A 9,340-nucleotide genomic window follows, 5' to 3' on the forward strand; every position below is an offset into this window, starting at 1 on the left:
AAAGCTATCACTTAGAATGAAAAGGCAGGTAGTTTTTCCTAGATAAGGTAAAGTTAAATGAGTTCATCATCACCAAGCCCTTATTATATGAAATGTTAAAGGGATTTATCTAAGAAAATGATCAAAAATATGGACAGTAAAATGACAACAAACAACTATCAACAACTGAATCTAAAAAAACAAATTAAGCAAACTGGAACAGGAACAGAATCATAGAAATGGATATCACATGGAGGGCTATCAGCAGGAGTTGGGGGAGAATGGGGTAAAAAGTTATAGGGAATAAGAAGCATAAATGGTAGGTACAAAACAGACAAGAGGAGGTTAAAAAATAGTATACAAAGTGGAGAAGCCAAAAAACTTATATGTATGATCCATGGACATGAACTAAGGGTGCAGGGGGAGGGGAATGTTGGTGGGAGAGCGGTTCAGGGCAGAGGGGAATAAAGGGGAGAAAAAAATGGGACAACTGTAATAGCATAATCAATAAATTTTAAAAAATTTTTTTAAAAAGAAAAAAAATGGGCAGAGGACCTGAATACACTTCTCCAAAGAGGACATACAGATGGCTAATAGACATACAAAAAGATGCTCGATGTCACTCATCATCAGAGAAATGTAAATTAAAACCACAATATCATCTGACACCTGTCAGAATGGCTACCATAAATAAATCAACAAACAACAAGTATTGGCAAGGATATAGAGAATAGGGAACCCTTGTGTACTGTTGGTGGGAATGCAGACTAGTGCATCCACTATGGAAAATAGTATGAGGGTCCTCAATAAAATTAAAAATGGAACTGCCATTTGACCCAACAATTCCACTTCTGGGTATATATCCAAAGAAACCCAAAACACTAATTCAAAAGAATATATGCACTCCTATGTTCATTGCAACATTATTTACAATAGCCAAGATATGGAAGCAGCCCAAGTTTCCATCAATAGATGGGTAGACAAAAGGGCTGTGGTACATATATACTATGGGATATTACTGGCCATGAAAAAGAATGGAATCTAACCACTTGCGACAGCATGGATACACCTAGAGAGTATTATGCTAAGTGAACTAAGAGAAAGACAAATACCATACGATTTTACTTATATGTGAAATCTAAAAAAAAAATGAACAAAATAGAAAGACTCATAGATATAGAGAATAGACTAGGTTGTCTTAGCAGAGGGAGGGTTGAGGGACTAGGTGAAACAGATGAAGGGATTAAGTACAAGTTGGTAATTATAAAATAGTCACAGAAGCCTTGGCTGATGTGGCTCAGCGGATTGAACCCATGCCTGTGAATGGGGAAGTCGCCAATTCAGTTCCCAGTCAGGGCGCATGCCTGGGTTGCAGGCCAGGTCCCAAATTGGGGGCAAGGCAACCAATTGATGTATCCTTCACACACTGATGCCTCTCCCCCTTTCTCCTTCCCCCTCTATCCTTTCTAAAAGTAAAAATCTTTTTTAAAAAAATAGTCACAGGAATGTAAAATATAGCATAGGGAAAGACAATAATACTGTAATAACTAGGTATGGTACCAGGTGGGTACCAGAAAAACCCTGGGGGAGCACTTTTTGGAGTGTATGATCATTTGACCACTATGCAGTACACCTGAGACTAATACAAAATAATACAAATGTAAATTGTAATTGAAAAGTAGAATTTTAAAAATGTTTTTAAATTTTTACCACATTGGTTTTTATCACCCTAGGCTGTCAGAATCATTTCTAGATTCCAATCCTGCAACCAGTATTTGAAACCCTGCCTCATACTTGACAAAAACAAAAAACAAAAAACAAAAAAACCTGAGCAAGTCCAGACTGTGAGAAGAGCCCTGTGACACACTACTAATAACCACAATCTCATTAATTCATTTGTATACAATCAGTCAACAAGTGGATTCACTTAACTGTTCTTAATTCTAGCCCATATTGTTAAAAGATTCTATGGTGAAACATGACAAATGCCTTGCAGACCTCTAAACACATTAAATACACATTCCTGTTTGCTCTAGTAATCTAGTAACATTTCACCCATTCATTCAACGTATCTATCATTATATTCGCAGCACTGAGCCAGGCCCTGGGAATGCAGCAATGAATATGGGATTCAGACCCTTGAGCTCATGGAATTTACATTCTGGCAATAGACAGTCTTTGAACAATAGAGTTCACAGTTATTAAATGATAATCATAATGCCAAATATTAGTGATTAAATATATGATGTCTGAGATTTCCTTTCAGATAATTAGGGGATGGTATGTAGTTCAAAAACTGACCTGGAGTTAATAGTTAAATCTGGGTAAGAGAAATGCAGGGATTTATTATACTATTCTCTTTACTTTTTTCTAAGTTTGAAGTTTTTCATTAAAATTTTAAAATTAAAATACTGTGGAAAACTATGTAAAATTAAATAAATACATAACAGTGAGGATCTAACCTAATGCAATGCAGCAGAAAAAGTTTCTCTGAATGACTTTAAATTTAAATCTGAAGCACAAGAATTATCTAACATTTTTTTCCCATGGGAGAGGAGAAAGCTTTCCAAACAGCATGTGAAAGCACCCCAACACCAGGAAGAGAGTACATATAAACAGCACAAATATTGTCAAATCATAGATAAGTTGCAACCATAGTTTGGCTACAGATACCAGAATTTGGCGAAAATTAGCATTCTGGGAGAATCAAATGGCTGGCTATACGTAATCTACAGTAGAGTATTTTATACTTTATTATAATTTATGGTTTCACATCCTTTATATGAGTAAAATTCATACGTGCGTGTATACTGATATATAAAGCCCAGTTGTTAAGCATTTACTAACACACCACTAAAGGGAATCCAGTGGAAGTTTGAGGCTTTGAAAACGGAATTAGAGATTCCACTTGAAACTGGCTTCAGAAACATTCTCTTTTCAGTGGCTCAAGTGTTGGGACATAGAACTCATAGAAGAGAACACATAACTCAATACGGTACCTGTACTCTGCATGAACACTATTTAGATCTATATACCTATATGCTTTTATGAATTTTAACTTTTACTTTGACCTGTTAAAATTCATCTTCTACCCTCTGAAATGAGCCAGCCAAACATGCACATACAGCAAAACTATGAGGTATGCAAACAGCCTACAATCCTAATTTTATTACTTCCATGGAAAAACACACCAAAATTTGGTGCCAGAAGGGTAATTGCTTATTAACTGTGCAAGACATTTACCTACTGTTTCAATTGAGCCTCACAGAAACCATAGGCTATAAATCATCACCCCCACTTTACCAATGAGAAATCAATTTTGGCTCAAAGAAATTAGGGAATTGTCAAAGATGCATGCCCTAACAATACCACTTCAAAACCCAAAGCTCATCCTGTGACACTGGCTCATCTTTGTCTTCTTCCAAATGATCATATGTTCCATTTATTTGCACTGGGTCACCATCAGTGAACCTTATTAAGGATTGAAAATTGAGTCTAATTACTGTAATTCACATTAAGATGAAAAGGCATTTTAATAAATTTCTTAAATCTCTAGAATTACAGAGGGGAGGGAAGAATTGTGTTTTGTTTTGGCATGGTAGCTTCTTGAAGCCCTAAGCTACATTTCTATTCCATTACAGAAACACAAGAATCAGGAACTTCTCCCTCCTTTCTGAAAGTTTGCAACCCCAAGGATAAAGACAAAACAGAAACACTTAATACACTTTTCCACTCTCTTTTCACTCTCTTCCCATACTTCCCCTACCTACATTGAGAGTTAAATATTTAAAAAATTTTATTATATTTTCTTTTTTAAGCTTTGAATAGTTTGATAACATTCAACAATGTTCACATGTTAAATCACCAGAGACAATCTGTCAATTTGTATTTCTTGGAAACATAACCTAATAAAAACATCTTAGCCTTCTGGTTCTTTCCCATTAATTGATTGATTGATTAGGGTTTATGTAGCTGTTTCACTTCCTTAGTATTGAGGTCCCAAAAAACTGGCATAAAGAACCAGGCCATCATGGAAAATAATGTCAAATACATAATTAAAATTGATTTGTATTAACTTTTTAAAATGCACTGTGGGTCTGCTGCCTTGAATCTCAAAGCTATAATGCATACTAATAGCATAAGTTCACAAATATACAAATAAAAATACCAAGTTTATTAAACTTATTAATGAAACAATCATCTTTTACTCCTAATTAGAGACTATTCTAAAAATTTGGTGTCCTATTGTCCACTTAATGTTTGAGAAATATTGAAGACTACCATTAAGGAAGACAATTCACAAAAGAAATACAAAATAAATGATTAGGTTGACACAGAACGTTTTTAATGATAATGCCTCGTATAAGTATTTGAGTTTGAGAAGCCACAAACTCTTAAACTCGATAGAAATATGAATGGACAGGACTTTTTCAAGAAGAACAAAATAATAGCCACCACTGAGCACTTACCATGTGTAAGGCCCTAGGCTAATGGCTTTAAAGCAATATAGTTTCACAATATCTCCATTTTATGTTTAAGGAAACTGATGCTCAAAAAGTTAAATAACATGCCCAAATACAAAGCTAGTAAAAAAACAAAAACAGAGCTAGAAGGCAATTTGGCAACAAGTATCAAAAGTCTTTTAAAAATGTGTATATTTTTAGAGCCAGCAAGTCTCCTTGGAGTTGATCATAAAGAAATAGAGAAATACACAATTTGCACAGTGATGTCCATTAAAATATTAATAAAAATTGGAAGTAAAAACAACCTAAAGGATCAACAGCCAAATGGCTAGTTTCAGTGTACAGGGCACTGATGCGATGGAATACCAAATCACTATTTAAAATGATGGTTTAACTCTATACTTATTAAAATAAAAAGCCAGTCCCATGTTAAAAAAGCAAAATTGTGTATAGAGTATAACTCTTATTAAAAATAGGTGTATAAATGACAAGAATATATCCCAAAATGTTAACTTATTATATATTAGGATTTTTAGTGATTTTTCTTTACTCATGTATATTTTTTAATATTTCTACAACAAAAACAAACTCTTTATGTAAATATTTAATTAGAAGAACTCTCAAGTACAAATTGGTAATTACAAAACAGTCACAGAGATGGAAAGTACAGCATGAGAACATAGTCAAAAGTATTTTAATACCTAGGTATGGTGCCTGGTGGGTGCTGGAAACAGCAGGAGGAACATTTTGTAAAGTATATGATTTTTGTCTTACCACTATTCTGCACACCTGAAACCAATACAAAAAAAGTATTGAATGGAAACTGCAACTAAAAAATAAAAAAATTTTTTAAAAGACCTCTCACACACTGCTCATGGGGGCGTAAAACAGTACTATCACTTTGGAAAAACATTTAGGAGTTTCTTATAAAAGTAAGCATCCAACTACAATATGATCCTGCCATTCTGTAATACCTGCAGGTGTGTATCCAAGAGAAATGAAAGTATGTTAACACAAAAACTTGTGACAAATGTTCAAGGCAACTTTTAATAGCCAAAAACTGAAAGCAATTCAAATATCCATCAACAGGTAAATGAATACACAAATTGTGTATAACCACACAATGCACCACTACTCAGCAACAAAAAGATCGAAATACTGCAATATGCCTGGATACACAATATGGATAAACCTCAGAATCATTATGCTGAGGTAAGAGAAGCCAGATGCAAGAGTACACATTATATCATGGCATTTATATAAAATGGAAGAGAATGCAAATTTATAATGATAAAAAATAAAATGATTGCCTGTTGTCAGGAGCAGGAGGGATAGACTACAGAGAGGCATAAGGAAATATGGGGAGGAGAGTAATGATGGAAATATTCTGTATCTTGATTATGGTGGTGGTCTCACAGGTATACAGGTTAGGACAAAAGTAGGTTTACAGTTGTGGGTAAGTGAAACAATTTATTCTTGTATTATTATTTATTAATTACTGTCTTATTTTCCATACAGACAACTGTAAACCTACTTTTGCCCCACCCTGCATATAACTGTCAAAGGTGACATCAGCATCATAAATCACTCCCCTTTTCTTTCCCCTTTTTCTAATTACACATCCATAACCAAATCAAAGTGTCTCCACATATTACACCAAGGTTTCCAGCCCATCTGTACACCAGAAAATAAACAGAGAAGATAGCTATCAAAGCTCTTATCAAACTATGCCATTTAAATGAATGCAGCTTGTATACATACATTATACTTCAACAAAATTTTTAAAAGACTATGTCTTAAAAAATATACATGTTTATTACAGTAATTTTTTCCCCTAAATTCTGTATACAGAACTTCCAGGTCACCTAATTGGTTTTATACTTACAATTCCAGCTAAAATTGATAATATTAACAGTGGGCATGCAAGTTAGCAAGGGAACTCATGAAACACTTCAATGGACGTCTAGATCTTAAGTTGAGTTAGAAATATGAATGAATGTGGGAGGTAAGGGGATGAGGGAGGATAAACACTATGAAACCGAGTATGTGTATTTCCCTGTGTGTCTGGGGGCTACAAATAATTTGGTCTGACTAAAATTGAGAGTCAGACTAGGTAGGCGGGGAATTATGGAACAAGATGATGCTGAAAAGAAAGGCAAAGGCCAGATCACAAAAGACCTTATATACTATGAAGAATTTGTACTTCACCCTTGTAAGTAAAAAGGCAGGAGAAGATTGGTGTTAATGGTTAACAAGAAGAAAATAAAAGAAATTTATTCTGAAAAGATCATTCAGACAGAATTATGGGGAAAGGTTTGAGGACAAAATAAGACAAGGACCAGTTAGTAAACCTCTGGAATAATCCAGGCCAGAAAAGGACAGAGCCAGAATCAAAGCACCAAAAAAGGATAAATTAATATGGTACAGTACTATGCCCAGGCTTTAGTGACTAAATATGAAGAAAAAATACGTCTAAACTCAGATTCAAGCACCACTCACAGAGATAAGGTACAAGAGAACATGTAGGAGAAAGACAACGCCATCTCATTTAAATGTCTTGAGTAGCAGACTATGCCTCTATACAGAAGAGGTTACCATTAGGGCACACATCAGCAAAATCCATGTTGTTCCATGAACTCTAATTCTCATCCTTCAAACAATAAAAGGTATTTTAAATATTTTTCTACTGTCTATATTTTTATATATGTATTTATCTTATTTCCAGATATTTTCTTATGACATTTCAACTGAAATAAAACATGTCTTCAACTTATTATTTAAGTATTTAATGCTTTAAAATTTCAAGACTTAAAGACAAAAATGAATAAACATAACTACCTTTGAAATGTGACTTAATAGCAAAATAGAAAAGTGGTAAACAATCTCCCTTTTAAAAAAAAGTACATACTTCCAACTAAAGTGGCTTACATGTAGAGCTAATTTAGAAAGGGGATAATACTTTATTTTAGTAAAAAAAAATAAAGTACTTACTGGACCTTAATAATAAAGTTTCCAATATGCTATTTAAAATAATGATTCTTGAAAATAAGGTTTTATTAACATTTCAATATATTCTCTGAAATGGTATCCTGCTTTACGATATACCAAACATTTACGATATACCAAACATTTACGATATACCAAACATTTAAAATCAGCAAAATAAAAACCAGAAAAACAATCTGCATCTGAAAGCCTGACATTCTGATTTACTGGTTTATACTTTCCTAAGTATAATAATAAAAACAAATTTTTTTAGTACAACACATTAGAAATACAACTACCTATTTCAAATAATCAACGATATGACACATTAGTAAACACCAATACAATACTTGAACAATCATCTTAAAAGAAATAGAAGGAACACTACTGGTCAAGATGGCAGTGGCAGCAAATGCTGCCTGCCTCCTCACACAACATCAACATTACAACAAAATTATAAAACAATCATCACTCAAAACCATCAAAATCCGAGTTGCATGGAAAGTCTGATAACTACGGAATTAAAGAAAACATATGCATCCAGACTGGATTGGGGGTGGGGGGAAGAGGAGACATGGAAAAGCCTGGTCCCACATCCATATATTGTGGATAAAATTTTGGCTGGATATTTTGGGAGCAAGGAGTCCCAGCATCACACCAGGTGACACAGCCCAGGGTTCCAGTATCAGGAAGTCCCTATAACTTCTGGCTGCAAAACCCAGCAAGGATTTAGTGGAAGAAACTGCTGGAATCCTAAACAGTAACAATTAAAGAACCAACACATGAACTTAAGTCAGACTCACTCCCTCTGAGCTCCAGGACCGAGGTAGCAGCTTAAAAGGAACAAGAGGCAAACAGGGAAGAAGTGAAGTGCTGGGCATCAAGGCGAGAGCTAGGGTACAGCTTTCCCCCAGACAGAAAGGCAGGCAGAGCCCACTGTCCCTTTTTGAACCCTCCCCCAGAGTCACAGAGCCCTCAGGCTGGTGCCATATCTTAATATCCATAAACCTAGCTAACTGTGATGCTCTGGGAGATCCCTGGAGGCTCTGTCCCACCCAACTTACAGCTTTTAACAGTAGCTTTTTCATCTGAATGAATGGTCTTGGCACTGGCTTGACAACTTCCTAAACCTTATCAAAAAAGCAACAGCCAGCCTCAGAGAGCCCCTAGCTACCATACCTCTTGCTAAGTGCCCTGAGGCCCTGGACTAGCAGCAGCCAGCCTAGAATCACAACTTGGCTTTGTGTGTAAATCTCCAAGCCCAGCACAAGTAGCAGCCATCTCAGAATGCTTTATAGCTCAGGCATGGTGGCCCCAGGAAAAACACAGGTCGGGGCTGACCTGGCCTGCACCACCCAGGAAACCCGAGGGCCTGTACACCCAGTGGACAGCTACAGACCACCCCCATGTAAGAGCACCACCACCATGACCCTGCACAGCTGACCCTCCATGCAGAGCAGTGGCTGGTGGTCAGTGGTCTGGCCTGGGTAAATCCCTCCCATTGACCTGCCAACAGCAACCAAGATGCAACAACAAGAGGAGGGTGTACTCAGCCCACATGAAGGGCTCTCCTCAAGCACCCAGCTTGGGTGACGGGCAGGCTGTGCCACTGGACTCTAGAGGACACCTATTACATCAGGTCACGCTACCAACACAGGGAGTTATAGCAGCTCTACCTAATAGGGACAAACACAGGGAGGCTGACAGAATGAAGAGACAAAAAAAACATACCCAAAATGAAAGAACAGATCAAACTCCAGAAAAAGAACTAAACAAAATAGAGATAAGCAATCTAGCAGATGCAGAGTTCAAAACCCGGTTATAAGGATGCTCAAAGAACTTAAGTGAGGACCTCAACAGAGGTCCATAAAAAAGATACAGTCAGAAACAAAGGATACACTAACTGAAATAAA

The sequence above is a fragment of the Pteronotus mesoamericanus genome, unplaced genomic scaffold (assembly GCF_021234165.1).
Source record: "Pteronotus mesoamericanus isolate MK-2021 breed Mesoamerican mustached bat unplaced genomic scaffold, CSHL_Meso_final contig_73, whole genome shotgun sequence".
Taxonomy (NCBI): Eukaryota; Metazoa; Chordata; class Mammalia; order Chiroptera; family Mormoopidae; genus Pteronotus; species Pteronotus mesoamericanus.